The 18,207-nt window shown below is 48.4% G+C and overlaps 1 protein-coding gene across 6 annotated transcripts in view; it reads left to right on the top strand.

Annotated features, from left to right (window-relative positions):
• Positions 1–18,207, top strand: part of SLC31A1 (solute carrier family 31 member 1) — a 71,955-nt gene that overhangs the window by 36,713 nt on the left and 17,035 nt on the right. For 2 of the 6 annotated variants that reach the window (XM_065572464.1, XM_065572465.1), the window contains exon 2: positions 864–1,018. The exons of 3 other annotated variants lie outside the window; for them this stretch is intronic. The gene's annotated coding sequence lies outside the window, so the exon portion shown is untranslated. Of the gene's footprint in view, positions 1–863; positions 1,019–14,359; positions 14,598–18,207 lie in introns of those variants that run through there. One more of the 6 variants, XM_005295586.4, reaches the window with a different exon arrangement.

Genomic DNA, 18,207 nt, shown 5'->3' with positions numbered 1-18,207 from the left:
CCCCCTTCAGGTAGTTGAAGGCTGCTATCAAATCCCCCCTTACTCTTCTCTTTTGCAGACTAAACAAGCCCAGTTCCCTGAACTTCTCCTCATAAGTCATGTGCCCAAGCCCCCTGATCATTTTCATTGCCTTCTGCTGGATTCTCTCCAATTTGCCCACATCTTTTCTGCAGTGAAGGGCCCAAAACTGGATGCAATACTACAAATGTGGCCTCACCAGTGCCAAATAGAGGGGAATAATCACTTCCCTCGATATGCTAGCAATGCAGCCCAATATGTCGTTAGCCTTCTTGGCAACGAGGGCACACTGCTGACTCATATCCAGCTTTTCATCCACTGTAATCCCCAGGTCCTTTTCTGCAAAACTGCTGCTTAGCCAGTCAGTCCCCTGCCAGTAGCAGTGCATGGGATTCTTCCATCCTAAGTGCAGGACTCTGAACTTGTCCTTGCTGAACCTCATTAGATTTCTTTTGGCCCAATCCTCCAATTTGTCTAGGTCACTGTGGACCCTATCCCTACCCTCCAGCATATCTACCTCTCTCCCAAGTTTAGTGTAATCTGCAAAAATTTGCTGAGGGTGCAATCTATCCCATCATCCAGATCATTAATAAAGATATTGATCAAAACCAGCCCCAAGATCAACCCCTGGCTCACTCCGTTTGATACTGGCTGCCAACTAGACTTCGAGCCGTTGATCACTACCCGTTGAGCCCAACAATCTAGCCAGCTTTCTATCCACCTTATAGTCCATTCATCCAATCCATACTTTTTTAATTTGTTGCCAAGAATACTGTGGGAGATAGTATCAAAAGCTTTACTAAAATTAAGATATATCATGTCTACTGTTTTCCCCATATCCACAGACACAGTTATCTCATCATAGAAGGCAATCAGGTTGGTCAGGCACGACCTGCCCTTGGTGAATCCATGTTGACTGTTCATGATCACTTTCCTCTCCTCTGAGTGCTTCAAAATGGTTTCCTTGAGGACCTGCTCCATGATTTTTCCAGGAACTGAGGTGAGGCTGACCAGTCTGTAGTTCACCGGGTTCTCCTTCCCTTTTTTAAAGAAGGGCACTATATTTGCCTTTTTCCAATCGTCTGGGACGTCCCCCGATCGCCACAAGTTTTCAAAGATAATGGCCAATGGCTCTGTAGTCCCATCAGCCAATTCCCTCAGCACTCTCAGATGCATGAGATCTAGACCCATGGACTTGTGCATGTCCAGCTCACCTCCTCCCCATACTGTATTGCCCAGATCAGCAGTGTGGGAGCTGACCCTGTCTGTGAAGAGCGAGGCAAAAAATGCATTGAGTACTTCAGCTTTTTCCACATCATCTGTCACTAGATTGCCTCCCCCATTCAGTAAGGGTCCCACACTTTCCCTGACCTTTTTCTTGTTGCTAACATATCTGTAGAAACCCTTCTTGTTACCGTTCACATCCCTTGCTAGCTGCAACTCCAGTTGTGTTTTGACCTTCCTGATTACACCCCTGCATGCTCAAGCAATATTTTTATACTCCTCCCTAGTCATCTGTCCAAGTTTCCACTTCTTATAAGCTTCCTTTTTTGTGTTTAAGCTCACCGAAGATTTCACTGTAAAGCCAAGCTGGTCGCCTGCCATATTTACTATTCTTTCTGCACATTGGGATGGTTTGTTTCTGCACCCTCAATAAGGTTTATTTAAAATACAGCCAGCTTTCCTGGACTCCTTTCCCCACCTCATATTAGCCTCCCAGGGGATCCTGCCCATCAGTTCCCTAAGGGAGACTTTTCTGAAGTTCACGTCTGTATTTTGTTACTCTCATTTCTTCCTTCTGTGAGGATCCTGAACTCAACCATCTCATGGTCACATTCTCACTTTCAATTACACAACACTTCTGTGGCAACTGCAGCAGTTGTGGCTGTGGTTGAGTAATGTTAGAAAAGTGCTGTTACTGAATGCGGTTTGTCTATTTGAGAAGAGTTAATTACATGAGGAAGTGGAGATTGTTGCCTCTTCCATTCCTGGCTGTTCTGTCCTTCTCCACTGGTGACAGGAGGGGAGCCAGTAATGTTTGATTGGCCAACTCTCCCCACTTGACCAAAGTGGCTTTCCATGAATCTGACCTGACTTCCGGGCTGCTCTATGTTAGAGGCTTCTGCTGACATAGCTGTCTCCTGTCTTGTCTGAAGAGGGCTGAGCCCTAACCCACAGAAGACCCTAGTGTAGACACAGCTGCAGAACTGTACTTTTACTGGTATAGCTTGTTTCACTCATGCACGGTGGTTTTACTGCAGCAGTACAAAGTGCTGCTTTGCTGATATAACAGCTGCCACACTAGAAGTGCTTTGCCTTTGGTATAATAGACTGGTATTCCTATACTGGTGAAATGCTCCTAGTGTAGACTGAGGCTAAGACATCATAGACCCACTTTTTACCCATGCTAAGCAGGTTGAACTGTAGTGGAGTTGGATCCACTTATAGTGGTTCTGAGTAGCATTGCTCTAGGTAGATGGCTAGCCCAAAATCTTGAAATTGATATTGAACATACATCTGGGCTTCAAGTAACTACAGTGGCCAGACTCTGCCACGATTTTCTAATGGGTCCTCCTGACGTTAGTGAACGATGAATGTGGACACACTGTAGACTTCATGCTATAAAGTAGCCTCAGGATTGATGGCACAATCTCTTCACAAGATCTGTATAACAGAGAACCCATCATGATCTGGAGCTTGTTTGTGGGGGTCAAAGGGACACAGTCAACTCAAAATCTAGTTGGGGTCCAGAAAGGCCTTTCAAATACTATATTTGTGTGACAGACTGTTGTGACGGGTTGGACCACAGAAACCTCCTTGGGAGCTGCCACCTAATGTGCCAAGACTACCTCTGCTCCTGTTTTCCCTGCCAGCTCAGGACTCCAACACCCTGTCTTGCTGAGCAGACACTCCCGTCTGCTCCAACGCAGACTCAAGGTCTGAATTACTTGTCCCAAAGCTGCAGCTTTACCTGAAAGCAGCTCACAGAAGTGTTCCTGTCTTTAACACTCAGATGCCCAATGGGGTCTAAACACAAATAAATCCATTTTACTCTGTATAAAGCTTATGCAGGGTAAACTCATAAATTGTTCGCCCTCTATAACACTGATAGAGAGATATGCACAGTTGTTTGCTCCCCCAGATATTAATACATACTCTGAGCTAATTAATAAGTGAAAAGCGATTTTATTAAATAAGTAGGATTTAAGTGGTTCCAAGTAGTAACAGAGAGAACAAAGTAAGTCACCAAGCAAAATAAAATAAAATGCGCAAATCTATATCTAATCAAACTGAATACAGATAATCTCACCCTCAGAGATGCTTCAGTAAGTTTTTTTCTCAGAGTGGACACCTTCCAGGCCTGGGCACAATTCTTTCCCCTGGTACAGCTCTTGTTCCAGCTCAGGTGGTAGCTAGGGGATTCTTCATGATGGCTCCTCTCTCTCCTTTGTTCTGTTCCACCCTTTTATATATCTTTTGCATAAGGCGGGAACCCTTTGTCCCTCTAGGTTTCCACCCCCCCACTGGAAAAGCACCAGGTTAAAGATGGATTCCAGTTCAGGTGACATGATCACATGTCACTGCAAGACTTCATTACCCACTTGCCAGCACACACGTATACAGGAAGACTCACAGGTAAAACACAGCCATCTGCAAACAATGGTCCTGGTTAATGGGAGTCATCAAGATTCCAAACCACCATTAATGGCCCACACGTTCCATAATTACAATAGGCCCTCAGAGTTATATTTCATATTCCCAGTTTCAGATATAAGAGTGGTACATTTATACAAATAGGATGATCACACTCAGTAGATTATAAGCTTTGTAATGATACCTTACAAGAGACCTTTTGCATGAAGCATATCCCAGTTACATTATATTCATTAATTATCATATTTTTATAAAACCATATAGACTGCACAACGTCACAACTGTACCCCTAAATTCATCCTTTTTACAAAACTATGATACATTTGTACAAATATGTCATGAGCTAAATTCCCTCTAAGCTGCATGACTGCCCAGCAGGCTGTTAAGAATCATGCAGGCGGGGAGAGGTGCCTCTCCCCCGGCCTCAGCCTTGGAGCCTTGGAGCTGCTGAGGCAAGAGAGAGGCGCCCCAGCCCCGGCTACTGCGGCGAGAGAGGGCTGGGGGGAGTCCTCTTTCCCTTCCACATCCCCGGGGCAGCCTGCACCCCAAACCCCTTATCCTGGCCCCACCCCAGAGCCCGCAGCCCCAGCCGGAGCCCTCACCCACCCCCACACCCCAACCCTCTGTCCCAGCCCTGAGCCCCCTCCCACACCCCAAACCCCTCATCCCTGGCCCCACTCCAGAACTCTCACCCCTCGCCCGTCCCACATCCCAACCCTCTGTCCTAGCCCTGAGCCCATTCCGACACTCTGAATCCCTCGGCCCCACCCCTGCCACACATCACCTCCACATTGGTTCACATAACAAAATTCATTTGCACATGTAAAAATTTAGAGGGAACATTGCTTGTGAGCTATCATTTAAAAACTCATAATCTGCTGAATGTTATTTTCCTGATAAAATATGTGTGGCAAGATTGTATGTAAAGTTATAAGATTCTGCTGGATAACACTGTGCTGACATGTCCCAAAGTTAGAAAAGAAGGCCCAAACCAGTTCTTCAGAGACAAAAGACACATTGACGTCTCGGCCAGGTATCAGCATAATCAAATGGACTATCATAAACTCTCACCTAGGTAATCAGCCATTCTTCAGCAGAAAGAAGGGTATAAGCAGGAACTTTACATATAGACAATAGAACAGCTGGGGGTTCCTGTGTAAACAGAGTGGCTGTCAGCTGAAACCCAGCTGGAGATAATCCTCAAAGAGAGGAGAGTGTTATAGGAATAGAGAACACATACAACGTAAATTACCTCTGTACTCCACTCTGTTCACGGCAGCAACAACTGAAGAAACACTGAACTGGGGGAGAGGTCCTGGTCTGGAGGCTTCCAGACAATAAAGACTGTAAAGCATGTGGTGAGAAAAACCTTTGCTTTGAATCAATTTAACTTGCTAAGTTAGATATCCGTCTGCATTTTATCTTTTATTTTCTTTGTAACCAATTCTGACTTTTAAGCCTCATTAGTTGTAATTAGTTAACATCTATCTTTCTGTAGTTAATAAGCTTGTTTTATTGTTTTATCTAAGCCAGTGTGTGTTTGGATTGAAGTGTTAGGAACCTCCACTTGAGATAACAAGGTTTGTGCATATCATTTTCCATTGATGAAATGATGGACCTTCTATGATCTTACATTGTCCAATGGAGAGCTGAGCAGTACAAGATGCACATTTCTGGGGGAAAATATATAAAAAATATGGAGATATACCTATCTCATAGAGCTGGAAGGGACCATGAAAGGTCATCAAGTCCAGCCTCCTGCCTTCACTAGCAGGACCAAGTACTGATTTTGCCTCAGATCCCTAAATGGCCCCCTCAAGGATTGAGCTCACAACCCTGGGTTTAACTGGCCAATGCTCAAACCACTGAGCTATCCCTCCTCCCTGGGATAGAGCTGGGACTGGGAGTTTGCTGGTGTCACCCTGTATGTAATTCATGAGTGGCTAGCCAGAGCATTCATGCAATTCAACTGGGAGTGATTTTGCCCGCTAGAGGCTGGTACCTCAAACTGGAGAATTGAGTGGACACAGCTGATCAACAGTCCAGACTGTACCCTGGGTAATGTCACAACTTGCAATGGTGGGACTCCCCCAGTCAATTTTTATGGACCCGTGTACTCATTGCTGTGTGAAAACCCACAAAAACAGCAGAAGAAACTGATGGAAAAACTTTACTGTATAGTGGAAAACTGAAACTGATCACATATCATTGGTGCTTGTACTAGAAGGAGAGATCCTGAAACATGGGGCCTGGTGATATAAAGCAAAGTTAGCAAGAGTCAGACTGTGAGCAAAAGTCAGGCCCTGTTACAAAATATGCCTGCTTACAGGTTCATTGTCTGGTACATGAACATGGCTCGTGCTGCAAAACCACAAACACTCCTAGGAAGTGCTAGACACTGGATACTTGCATAAACACATTCCAGAAGGATCATGTCAGAACATCCCGATACCAGCACACACCCCGAAGATGACACAGGGACACACTGACTCCTCCTAAAGATAAGATCAGGATGACAGGGATAGAGATATTTTGATCAAACCAAGAGGTACAAAGTAAAGGTTGGTTACTAACCACATCAGAGGAATACGTAACTGGTTTGTATCAGGGAATAAAAGAGTTGTCACCAGGGGGTGTCTTTATCTGGCTGAAGGTCCTGCTGCTCACTGATTGCTGGTCCATTGTAACGGGCATAACTGTCTTAGTATCCCTGTAGAATCTATGGCGGGGTGGGCAAACTTTTTTGGCCTGAGGGCCGCATTGAGTTTCCAAAATTGTATGGAGGGCCAGTTACGGGAGGCTGTGCCTCCCCAAATAGCCAGGCGTGGCATGGTCCCCACCCCCTTTCTGACCACCACCCCGCTTCTTGCCCCCTGACTGCCCCATCCACCCCCCTGGTCTCTGTCCCTGACCGTCCCTGGACCCCCCGCCCCTAACTGCTCCCGCCGCCCCATCCAAACCCCCCTCTCCTTCCTGACAGCCCCCCAGGACCCCTGCCCCATCCACACACCCCCCCGCTCTCTGTCCCCTGACTGCCCCTGGACCCCCCCCGCTCCTAACTACCCCCCACTGCCCCATCCTCTCCTTCCTGATGCCCCCCCGTACCCCCCTGGGACCCCTGCCCCATCCAACCACCCCTTCTCCCTGTCCCCTGACCGCCCCCAGCACCCCCACCCCTGACTGCTCCCTGCCGCCCCATCCAACCCTCCTCTCATTCCTGTCTGCCCCCCGGGGATCTCTGCCCCCATTCAACCCCCCTGTTCCCCACCCTCTGACTGCCCTGACCCCTATCCACACCCCTGCCCTCTATCCTACCCACCCCCCTGCTCCCTGCCCCCTTACTGCGCTGTCTAGAGCACGTGTGGCTGGCGGCACGGCTGCACCAGGACAGGCAGCTGCGCAGCACAGAGCACCGGGTCAGGCTGCAGCTCTGCAGCTATGCTGCCCTGGGAGATCAGCCTGCCGCCCAGCGGGGGAAGGGGAACAGCAGGAAGGGTCTGGGGGTAGCTTCCTGGCTGGGAGCTCAGGGGCCATGCACAAGGGCCTGCGGGCCATAATTTGCCCACCCCTGATCTATGGAGTGCTATCACTGTGCTTCATTGACAATAAACCTGGCTGAGTGCCTTCGCCACTGAACTGAGTCTGTGGGATCGAGGTCTGCTGTGCTGGCTACCTGGCCAGAACCAGTGCAACACAGAGAGTGAACACACACTCAGCCAGCAACTCACAGCAGTGCTAAATATAAAAAATGAATGAACTGGAAAAATAAATAACTTTTTTCTTTATACTCCTTCAGTTATAGGCATCTTGAGTATTGTAACAGTAATTGGTTAAAAAAAAAAAATCTGAAATATTTTTTAAAGTAGACTGTCCTTTTAAGATCTCCAGTAGTGCTTTCTGTGTGTTACTGAGATGAATTGTTCTAAGTGTTGCTAGAGGATATTGTCTAAATGTAATAAAAGTAGCAGCAATGTCTTGTTAGCATAGTATCAGAGGGATAGCCGTGTTAGTCTGAATCTGTAAAAAGCAACAGAGGGTCCTGTGGCACGTTTAAGACTAACAGAAGTATTGGGAGCATAAGCTTTTGTGGCTAAGAACCTCACTTCTTCAGGTGTCCATTACTTGCATCTGAAGAAGGGAGTTTCTTACCCAAGAAAGCTTATGCTCCCAATACTTCTGTTAGTCTTAAACGTGCCACAGGACCCTCTGTTTCTTGTTAGTATAGTGGCTGCTGCTAAAACATACTATTGGATATTGCTGTGGTATTTAATCTATTCTGTTATGAACTTGGGAATAGCTGCCAGTCCCAAGGTAAAAACAAATACCTGGATGTGGTAAATCCTGGCCCTTTTTTTGAATAGTAAACTCTCTACCTAGACTCTTAGATAAAGCTGGCTAAAATCAGGTAATTACTTTGTGAAAATTGCTAGTTTCCATTTCACATGGTTCAGAATGGCCCTTTTTTGCAATATCTTTCTACTGACATTTTTTTGCTTTGTGAAAACCCCAGGAGGGTAGGAGGAATGGGATCTGGATTCCTCTGCTTGACCTCTCTGTCTAGTTTCCCTCTTTCCCTCTGTCAAATAGGGAGGATGATGCTGAGCCACTTCTGAAACACTTGGGCGGGAAGCCCTGTGGAAGTGTAAAGTACAAGTAATAATTCAGCAGTTTGTGCAACTAAACATCTAAAAATGTGTCCTAAAAGCAGAGGGGTAGCTTTTTGTACAGGCTGCACGAGGCTTGGAGATGAGGTAGGGCTTAAGTTCTTATGTAAGACCCTGCTGCAAACTCCAGCTCCCCTAACAAGCCATGCTTGGGCTGATTGAAGTGACAACAAATGGAAAATCATGACAACGGTACAAAGGTCATAATTTTAGTTTACAAAAAGTCCAGGCCCATGCTGTTTTAGTGACTTTTAGCTTAATCCTTTTCTAATGGAAAATATCTTTATAAGCTTTCAGACTATTAGGGACAGTTATCAAAAAAGCACAAGAGTGAAGTGTGTGAGAACAGGCTTACTCAGTAGCATGCAGCTGGAGGGAAAAGACCATGAAATATTCCTGGGTTTTGCCACAGAAATCATGGGCATGGCAAACACAAAGCTTAGCAGAGCTCCTCGTGCCAAAGCAAGGGTAGGGTGAAAAGCATCCCATGAAGTGGTCAGATCCCCAGAAGAGACTTACTTGGCACAAGGGTTAGATTGACTGTCAGTGCTTAAATAACCATCTGGGCTGTCCAGGACACAATGAAGACTCTCCCTACTCTGAAGAGCATCTCCTCTTCATGTCACAGGAAAGCAGAATCTTGAAGACCATTGACATGGGAGCATGAGAAGCCAGAGAGCCAGTCTGATGCCTACTAAAAGTCAATGTGCTCTGCAGTGCCAGTGAGCAGAAGCAGAAGAGGAAAAAATATAGAGTGAGCCAGTCAGCCTGCGTGTGTCCTCTTTTGCCCTTTGTTAGCCCTTCACAGAATCATGCAGATGCCCTTTCTCCGGAGTACTGTGTTTGCTGTTCTAGCTAGGCTCACCCATCTCTGCGTTACCAATACTGTGGGAGCAGAGCTCACTGCATCCCTCTGTACTGCTTTCTCTGCATTTATAGCATGTGGCAGAACACAGCAGAGGTGCAGTTGTAACAGTATGGTCCTAATGAGATTCTCACAAGTGTCCTTTGCACACGCAGGGGCTATCCAGAAGGATCTTCTGAAGTTGCCTCCTGGTGCCTGGGATCAGTCCTATTTGGGAGCACATTAACATCTGCTTTTAATTGCATGTTATTGCTGAAGGTATCTTTAAATAGCTTGTTTAGGATGTATTTTACCTGGGAAGGTAATACTGTTGTAGGCAAACTGCCCCTAGTTAGAAGGAAGTTCAAACCTGCTGTCTTGTCACAACTGTTTTTCTGACCTTTCCATGAGTGCCCAGGCCAGATGGGGGGACTATACTTCAATCTGATCATGACCAGGCTGCTTATTGCATTAATAACGTCTCTGCTATTGAGCAGACAACTTTGATAAGCAACCTGTTCCTAATTATAACTCCATACCAGGCTTAAGATCCCTCTGGGAAGTGGTAGACTCCTGCGTAAATAGATCTTATCAGTCTGTCCCTGTGCCTCACCCTGCCAAGACAAAGCACAAGAGTTGAGTAATATGGCCCTTGCTATAACAAATTATTAACACCAGCCTTGCTGCTGATCAGTACCCACTGGAGGGCTGCTATGTGCCCACTGCATCTTTTGGGATACATTCTTCTCAAAGTCCAGGAATCTAGATAAGAGTGTCTCCAAATCCTTAGTTTCAGAAGCTTCCTGATGTGGCAAGTTAAATATGTTAGTTCTGGTCTAGAGCAGGGTTTCTCAACCTGTGGATAGAGATCCAAAATTGGGTCACCAAAATGTTTCAAGGGGTCACACAGCATGTCCTGTGGCTCCTGTCTTGTCCCTGGGGTCCCCGCTGTAACGGGTTGGCTCACAGAAACCCCCATGGGAACTGGCAACTGATGTGCCAAGACTACCATTAAATAAATCTCTTTTACTCATAGATTGTTCACCCTCTATACTACTACTGCCCCTGCTTTCCTGCCCTTTCCAGTTTGGTTTGAGCCAGACCTGCTAGCCTGCTCCAAACCCAGACCCAGGTCTGAACCATGTCCCCTAACAGCTGTAGGCTTTCCTGGAAACAGCTTAGGAAGTGTTCCTGTCTTTGACACTCAGATGCTCAACTCCCAGCATGGATTTACCAAGAACAAATCATGCCAAACCAGCTTGATTTCCTTCTTTGACAGGGTAACTGATTTGGTGGATGGGGGAATGCGGTGGATATAATATATCTGTACTTTAGCAAAGGCTTTTGACACAGTCCCACATGACATTCTCATTAGTAATCTGGAGAAATGTGAATGAATAACTATTAATGGAATTATGTCGGATTGGAGGGAGGTCTCAAGTGGGGTTCCACAGGGATCTCTTCTGGATCCCGTGTTGTTTAAAATCTTTATTGATGACCTGGATGTAGGTATAGCGAGCATACTGATCAAATCAGACGACACAAAGGTAGGGGAGATTGCCAACACGTTGGAGGATAGAGCTAAAATTCAAAAGGATTTTGATAAATTGGAGAACTGGGCTATCAACAACAAAATGAAATTCCACAGACAAATGTAAGGTGCTACATTTAGGAAAGAAAAGCCAAATGCACAAATACAGAATGGCTTGGCAGCAGCACTGCTGAGAAGGATCTGGGAGGTGTGCTGGATCACAACCTCAACATGAGTCAGCAATGCAATGCTGTTGCAACAAAAGCAAATGCAATTTTAGGTTGCATTAACAGAGCATGCAAGTACCGCTCTGCTTAGCACTGGTTAGGCCTCAGCTGGAGGACTGTGTCCAATTTTGGTCACCGCTGTATAGAAAGGAGAGAAATTAGAAAGAATCCAGATGCGAGCGACAAAGATGACCAAAGGGATGGAATCCAAGCCATATGAGCAAAGGCTGAAAGAACTGGCAATGTTTCGTTTGGAAAAATGGAGATTAAGGGGGCACACAATAGCAGTTTTAAAATATTTGAAAGGCCGCTATAAAAAGATGGAGAAAAATTGTTCTCTCTTGCCACAGAGGGCAGGACAAGAGGCAATAGGTTCAAACTACAGCACAGCAGATATAGATGAAATCTCAGGAAAACTTGAACTGTAAGAATAGTAGGACAATGGAACAAACTGCTTAGGGAAGTCATGGAAGTGCCTTCACTGGAGGTTTTCAAAAGGAGGCTAGATAGCCATCTGTTTAGCCACAACAAATCCTTCATCTTGGCAGGGGGTTAGACTAGATGACACTTGTGGTTCTATGATTCTATATCTCAACCCCCCTGTATTTCTGTCCTTGTTAAACTGTATCTATACCCTTTCCTGTGCCTCTCAATATCCCTTCCTCATTGTTGTTTTTATGGCTGAATGCTTTTGTCTGCCATCCAATATTGCACTCTGCTGTCTTGCAGTATAGTAGAAACTGCTTTAGTAAACTCCACTTGAATAAAACCTTGTTTCGTAGAGTTCTGTGGCATTGTCCTTGTAGGAAGGTATTGTCTTTAATTCCCTATTTCGTCTCCTATTTTGTTGAAAGTTCAGAATTGTCCCTGGGAAATCTGAACAGGCTGGAACATTAGGACTCTCCATTTATGTGGGGAGTAGATCAATTGAGCTCTACTGACTGGACGAGTTTTTTTGTACATTATGAAAATAAACTCCATGAAGGAACGTGATCCTAATCCTGTTAAGGGGAAGAGCACTGGCCTCTCCTCTGGTGGGTGGGGATGGGGGTGTGCATGTGCGTGTGCTAAGTTAGCTCCAGCGAGTATCTCCTAAAAGCCCGTCTGCAGCTCTGTCTCTGGGGCAAAGAGAGAGAATGTGGATGGGTCAGATGTAGGCTGTCATGCTACTTAGTCCTCCCTGGCCTTTCTTTGATAAGCTTAACTAGTGCTGCTTTGTTCTCTGGTTTCCCTATCCAAATTGTGCAGCTCCGGGAAATATACACAAGCCAGCATTTGAACCAAGCCCCTGCTCTAATCAGGCCATTGTTTTATGTGTGCAGAAGCAGAGTGTGAAAGATGGTGGCCTCCTGCCATGGATCCTACACAGTTGTGTGAGGAGGGCACAGCCCTGTCTGTTGGGAAGCATGAATGTGGGTAAAGAGAGAAGGAAGCAGGAGATGGGGAGGAGGGAAAGAAACAAAAATTGGGGAGGGGAGGAAAGAGGCCGAAGGGCAGCAGCAGCAGTGGCCCTAAGAGGGGGAGATTCCCACTGAGTGGTATCAAATGTAAAAAATAACAGAAAATAAACCACCCCTGTTACTTACTGCATATGGCCAGATTCTCCCCAGATCTCTGTGAGGCTGCCTGATGACCCCTGCGGGGACCCAGACCCTCCCAGTGACCGCTGGCAGGGAGATCCGACAGGCACTGAAGGAAGCTGGAGTCCTAAACTCCAGCCCACGGACTGTATTTAAAAGTGGGTCCATGAGTTGGATATTTCTTTACTGCAGGGGTGGGCAAACTACATCCTGCCTGTGGGACCATCCTGCCCGGTCCCTGAGCTCCCAGCCAGGGAGGCTACCCCCGGCCCCTCTCCCGCCGACTCCCCTCCCCCGGAGCCTCACCTCACCATGCGAGCAGCACTCTGCGGTGCGGGGCTGCACGCTGCTGCAGGGCAGCGTGTCTGGCTCCGTGCCACTGCCAGACACGCTGCTCTGAGCGGCATGGTAAGGGGACCAGAGCTGGGGGGGTTGGATAAGTGGAAGGTGGTCCCAGGAGGCAGTCAGGGGACAGGCAGCAGGGGATGGTTGGATAGGGCAGAGGTTCGGGGGGGGGGGGCAGTCACGGGACGGGGAATGGGGGGGGGGTTGGATAGGGGGTGGGAGTCCAGGGGGTCTGTTAGGGGGTGGGGGTGTGGATAGGGGTCGGGGCAGTCAGGGGACAAGGAGCAGGGGGGCTTAGATAGGGGGTGGGGTCCGGGGGGAGTGGTTAGGGGCGGGGGGGTCTCTGGAGGGGGGCAGTCAGGGGACAAGAAGCAGGGGGGGTTGGATGGGTTGGGGATTCTGAGGGGGGCAGTGTGGGGGTAGGAAGTGGGAGGGGGATGGAGGGGGACAGGGACAGGCTGTTTGGGGAGGCACAGCCTTTCCTACCTGGCCCTCCATACAATTTTGCAACTCCAATGTGGCCCTCGGGCCAAAAAGTTTGCCCACCCCTGCTTTACTAGAACCTGTCCTAACAGTCCCTCCAAACCCTCCTGACATGCATAGGCGGGGATCTGCTCCATCTTTCTCAGGAGACCGGTTCCTATAACCTCTAGGTTTGTCTGGACTAGCTAGGATGGTCTCTTTAGCACATGGGCTAACGAGCAATGCCTGGGACTGGCACAGGTCAGCCTGGGCTGTTACAGGCCACCATGGCCCTATGCAGTGAGGAGACAAGGCAGATCCCTTGGGTCCATAGCGAGAGGTGCCGGGTCTGTACAGTAATACTCCTAGGCTGAGGTTTTCAAAGGCCACTGGAAATCTGTCTTAAATGGTAACAAGGCTGTGAATTCTTTCGAGTTTTGTTCTTTAGATAAGAGAAGCCCCCAATTCTGGTGCGTGCTATATGCAGCTGCCCAAATGCCCATCTCCCTCACGCGCCAGTCTGTCCTCATCTCCCTTTCTCCGGTCCCATTGCTGGCTTTCACACTCCTTTTCAGATCACATCCAAGACACTCGTCCTCCCCTTCATAGCTCAACACAGCTGTACCATGGCCACATCCCTGCTCTCCTTGCCTCCTGCCCCTCCTCTTTCACTCCCGCCTAGGCATCTCTGGCATCTCCCAGCTAAACAGTCACAGGATCTGCCCTCTCCTCCTTTGAACCCTCAAAGACTCACTTCCCCCGTGCCTTCTGAGGTGGATTAGGGGTATCAACCTGTTGCATCCTACATACTTCACTGTGTACGGCCACTGTGATCCTGGGTTGAGACTTGCTGTACAGAGTCCACACCTTGCTGAGCTGGGAAACCAAGAAATACAGCTTTAGAACCCCAACTCATGACATGCAACAGGTAGAATATGCTGGGTGCTTTTGAGTGTCCCATCAACTATCTCCTTGGGTTTAGTGATGCCCAGGAGGCAGGCTTTTATTTTGGAGAGGAAGCAGTTGAAGCTGGCAAGGGTGTCAGGAAATGGAATAAACCGGAGGCAGCACTCCGGTCTTATGATGACTAGCTCAGACCATTCACTGCAGACCACAGGTTGAATGAGTGAATAGTACTGCAGTGTGTCTATGGACTCTCCTCCCCCTCCCACGTCTGGCTGGGGTTCTTCCTTTGAAAAGCTCTGAGCTCGAGGGTGGCTGCTCAGAGCAAGTCAGGAAGGTTGGAAATCGCTGGCTGCCAGCTGGACTGCTGTAAGTAGGCTGCTAATAACAGCCATGTATTTCTTGTATGTATCGCTTCTTACCATCAGGCAGGACTGGCAGATTCATGGCTTGGGAATGGCACAGAAACTGTGTCTTTTGTGCTTATGACTTGTGAACAGTTCAGTTTCTCTTCTTCTCTAAGTTTGCTTTCAGGGCTTTCATTACAGTTTGGCATCAGCTTTAAATCCTGAAACTTTCACTACCTGCTCTGGGGAATGTAGAGATTAGCTGGCTTTAGTTTGTGAACCTCTAAATGCTGTCCTTGCTACTAAATCAACTCTGTCACGAGACCCATTCGCCACATAGTTGTCCCCCAATCAGGAATGCTGTCCCACCTGTGTTGCAAGATGGAACCATTTGGGGACTGATGTCTCCCTCCCAACATGGCTGATTCATGTACTGTCACTAGGACCTCTGACAAACACTATTCCAGGAATAGAGTAAATAACCCTCATACAAGAGAACCTGATAGGTGTTTTGCAAGGGTTCCATACTTCTGGGCAGTAGCCATGGAAATGGATGGCTTTTATTCCTTTGAATAGCTGGTGTATGAAAAGCTAAACAACTCTATTGTGTGGAGCATGTTTAAGTGCTGTGGGAGTTGATTATTTTTTGGTTATGCCCTGTGGTTATGTCTGTGACAGGTATTAATTTCAAAGCGGGCTCAGTGTACTGGAATCCACTTAGCTGTCTGGCTTGGCAAGAAGGGCTCCATTTGCTCACTAGGAGTCTTAGGGTTTGTCTGTGCTGCAGTTGGAGTTGTGGCTGCAGCATGTGTAGATGTACCCGATCTAGCTCTGGTACCAATAGTAGTGAAGCCGCAGCAGCACAGTCTTTAGTATGGGCTTTACAAGTCTGCCAGGGATCCTAGATATCCTAGACGCGATAAATCGATCCCAGAACATCGATGGCGTGCCGCCGGACCAGCCGGTAAGTGAAGACTAGGCCTAAGCAAGCTGGGGTGCATCTGCATGGGCTGCAGTCACACCTCTAGTTAAGCGTAAACAGATCCTTAGACCAGGTTGAGTGCTTCCTCTTCAGCATTTGTCTGGATCCCTCCCACAGTCTAGACCTTTCATGACCTGTAGTGTCTCTCTGGGATGTGTGAAGGACTGGCTGCCACTGGAGAGCTTACCCCAGAGAGGTCTGAGCAACAGACCTGGCTGTCTCCAGGGAAGAGCCACAGTGAACTATCCTTTATATAGCGTGTTGCCTCCTCAAAGCACCTCGTTCTTCTTAACTGGCCCTTGCAGATACCCTGGGAAACAGGGAGCATCGGGATCCCTATGGTACAACCAGTGCTTGTCTTGCATCTTCCTAGGCTTGGTCTACACTAAACCCCCAAATCGAACTAAGGTACGCAACTTCAGCTACGTGAATAACGTAGCTGAAGTCGACGTACCTTAGTTCGAACTTACCGCCGTCCAGACCCGGCAGGCAGGCTCCCCCGTCGACTCCGCGTACTCCTCGCGGTGAGCAGGATTACCGGAGTCGACGGGGAGCACTTCTGAGTTCGATTTATCGCGTCCAGACTAGACGCGATAAATCGAACCCAGAAGTTCGATTGCCTGCCGCCGAACCAGCGCGGTAAGTATAGACAAGCCCTGAGAGTAAGCCAAGAGGTTGCCAATCTTCCTTCAGTCGCTCTCTATAATCCCAGTAATACTCTGCTACGTCAGTCCCAGGGCTCCACAGAGGAGTGACCCCACCTACATCTGGCCCAAAGCGATGAAGGGAATTGGTGTCCGGAGTTGGGATTAGAACTCAGGATCTGGTTCTGCACTCCTAATCCTGTGTGTAAGTCCTGGTCTGCTTCTCTTAATGTCTTGATGAGCCTCCAAATGGAACGCACTGCCCCTGTATAGAGAGCTGGCCCCAGAACTAAACTGTGATGTGAAAGCGTCAGCAAAACGAGATGCTGAAGAAATTTATCTCTTAACCTATTTTTCCCTTCCCTCACCCAGTAGGATACTGTTGAGGATGCAGGTGAACCCGTTGCATGTGCTAGAAGTGCTGTGTAGCAGGTGAACCTGTCCAGGTCTCAGTAGTCACTATGCAATTTTATCTCTTTCCCTGAGTGCATTAACAAATGCTAGAGCAGGCAGCAGTGCAGTCTGGAGAGCAAACCTCCCCTTCGCATAAAAATACCTGCCACTGATGGCTGGGTGTGTGCTCTGGACTGAACCTATTTAAAGCTTTTGCCATAATAGGAGCTAGTGTCTGGCCCTAGTTAGACTCTGGCTTTGTAAAAGTGGTGTCCCTTGCAGGATATGCAGCTCTTCGCCTGGCAGCCAACTTGTTACTCTGGATTGCTCTTGCTGCCTTAAGACTTGTTGCAGACCCACAAACCCACTAATTTACTAGAGCTGCTGCTCCAAGCCATCTGTTCCCACCATGAGCTGGGGAGAGTGAACATCCTTGATTGTAACTTCAGTCGATTAGTGCCCAGCACTCACCATGCAGCCAGGCTGACTTTTTCCTTGCTCTCCAGGGGGGTGACTCTTATTTTTAAATGATTTTTCCATGTATTGATTCCCTTTGCACAATGGCTTGAGCTGTCTTTCCATCATTACCTTACTTTAAGGGCTCACGAAATATCTTACTACATTTGTCAAATAGCTGTAGAGATCTTGGGGGTGGGAGGGGTGGCGGGGAGAGCGGTGGTCCTCGTTCCTTAGGGAGAAAGGTGGGGGGGGCTTTGTGTGAACACCAAGGGCAGTATTAACCAACTCAGACTTGAAAAAACAAAACCAATCCCTTTCCCCTCCCCCCCCCCAAACAGCACAATAGAACCAAACCCCACTTTCTCACTCAAATACTTCACTGTCATTTCGTTAAGGTAGTTAGCTTTTTCTGAATGCTCCTCCCACTGCTGACATCCCCTGCATCCCAAGACAAAGAGTAAATCATTAAAATCTAAAAAATAATCCCTACCTCCCACACAGTTTTTTACCTGAAAAGGAAGAAGAGCCAAGACTTCCTGGAGTCTGCTAGGGACTTGGCTATTGCTGTTGATTTTACAGGTCTCCGTATGTTAGGGAGAAGGGTGGCAGTTTAAAACTCTAAGACAGAGGGATAGTTGTTTAATTTGGACACTGGTGCATCCAGGGAAAAGCCATTAAAGTAGGGTTACCATATTTTAAGCCTCCAAAAGGAGGACACTCCACGGGGCCCCGCCCCCAACTCCGCCCCTTCTCCAAAGTCCCCGCCCCAACTCCGCCCCCTCCCCTGCTTCCCGCGAATATTTGATTCGCGGGAAGCCTGAAGCAGGTAAGGGAGGTGTGGGGGGAGGAGACACGGCCCAGTCTGGCCCCCCCCCCGGCGTCTCCAGCCTGGGTCAGCCCGCCCAGCACTGCTGGTCCCCGGCAGAGCACCCCCGGCCCGCCCAGCACCGCCGGCCCCCAGGTCCCCGGCCGAGCACCCCCGGCCGGGCCCCGCCGGCCCGGCCGACCGCCGGCTTCCGAGCCCCCGGCCCCGCCAACCGCCGGCTCCCGAGCCCCCGGCCCGGCCCCGCCGACCGCCGGCTCCCGAGCCCGCGGCCCAGCCCCGCCGACCGCCGGCTCCCGAGCCCGCGGCCCCGCCGACCGCCGGCTCCCGA

Source organism: Chrysemys picta, chromosome 18 (assembly GCF_011386835.1).
Source record: "Chrysemys picta bellii isolate R12L10 chromosome 18, ASM1138683v2, whole genome shotgun sequence".
NCBI classification, from domain to species: Eukaryota; Metazoa; Chordata; order Testudines; family Emydidae; genus Chrysemys; species Chrysemys picta.
The sequence above is the reverse complement of the archived record's forward strand: the minus strand, read 5'-3'. Positions and strand labels throughout refer to the sequence as shown.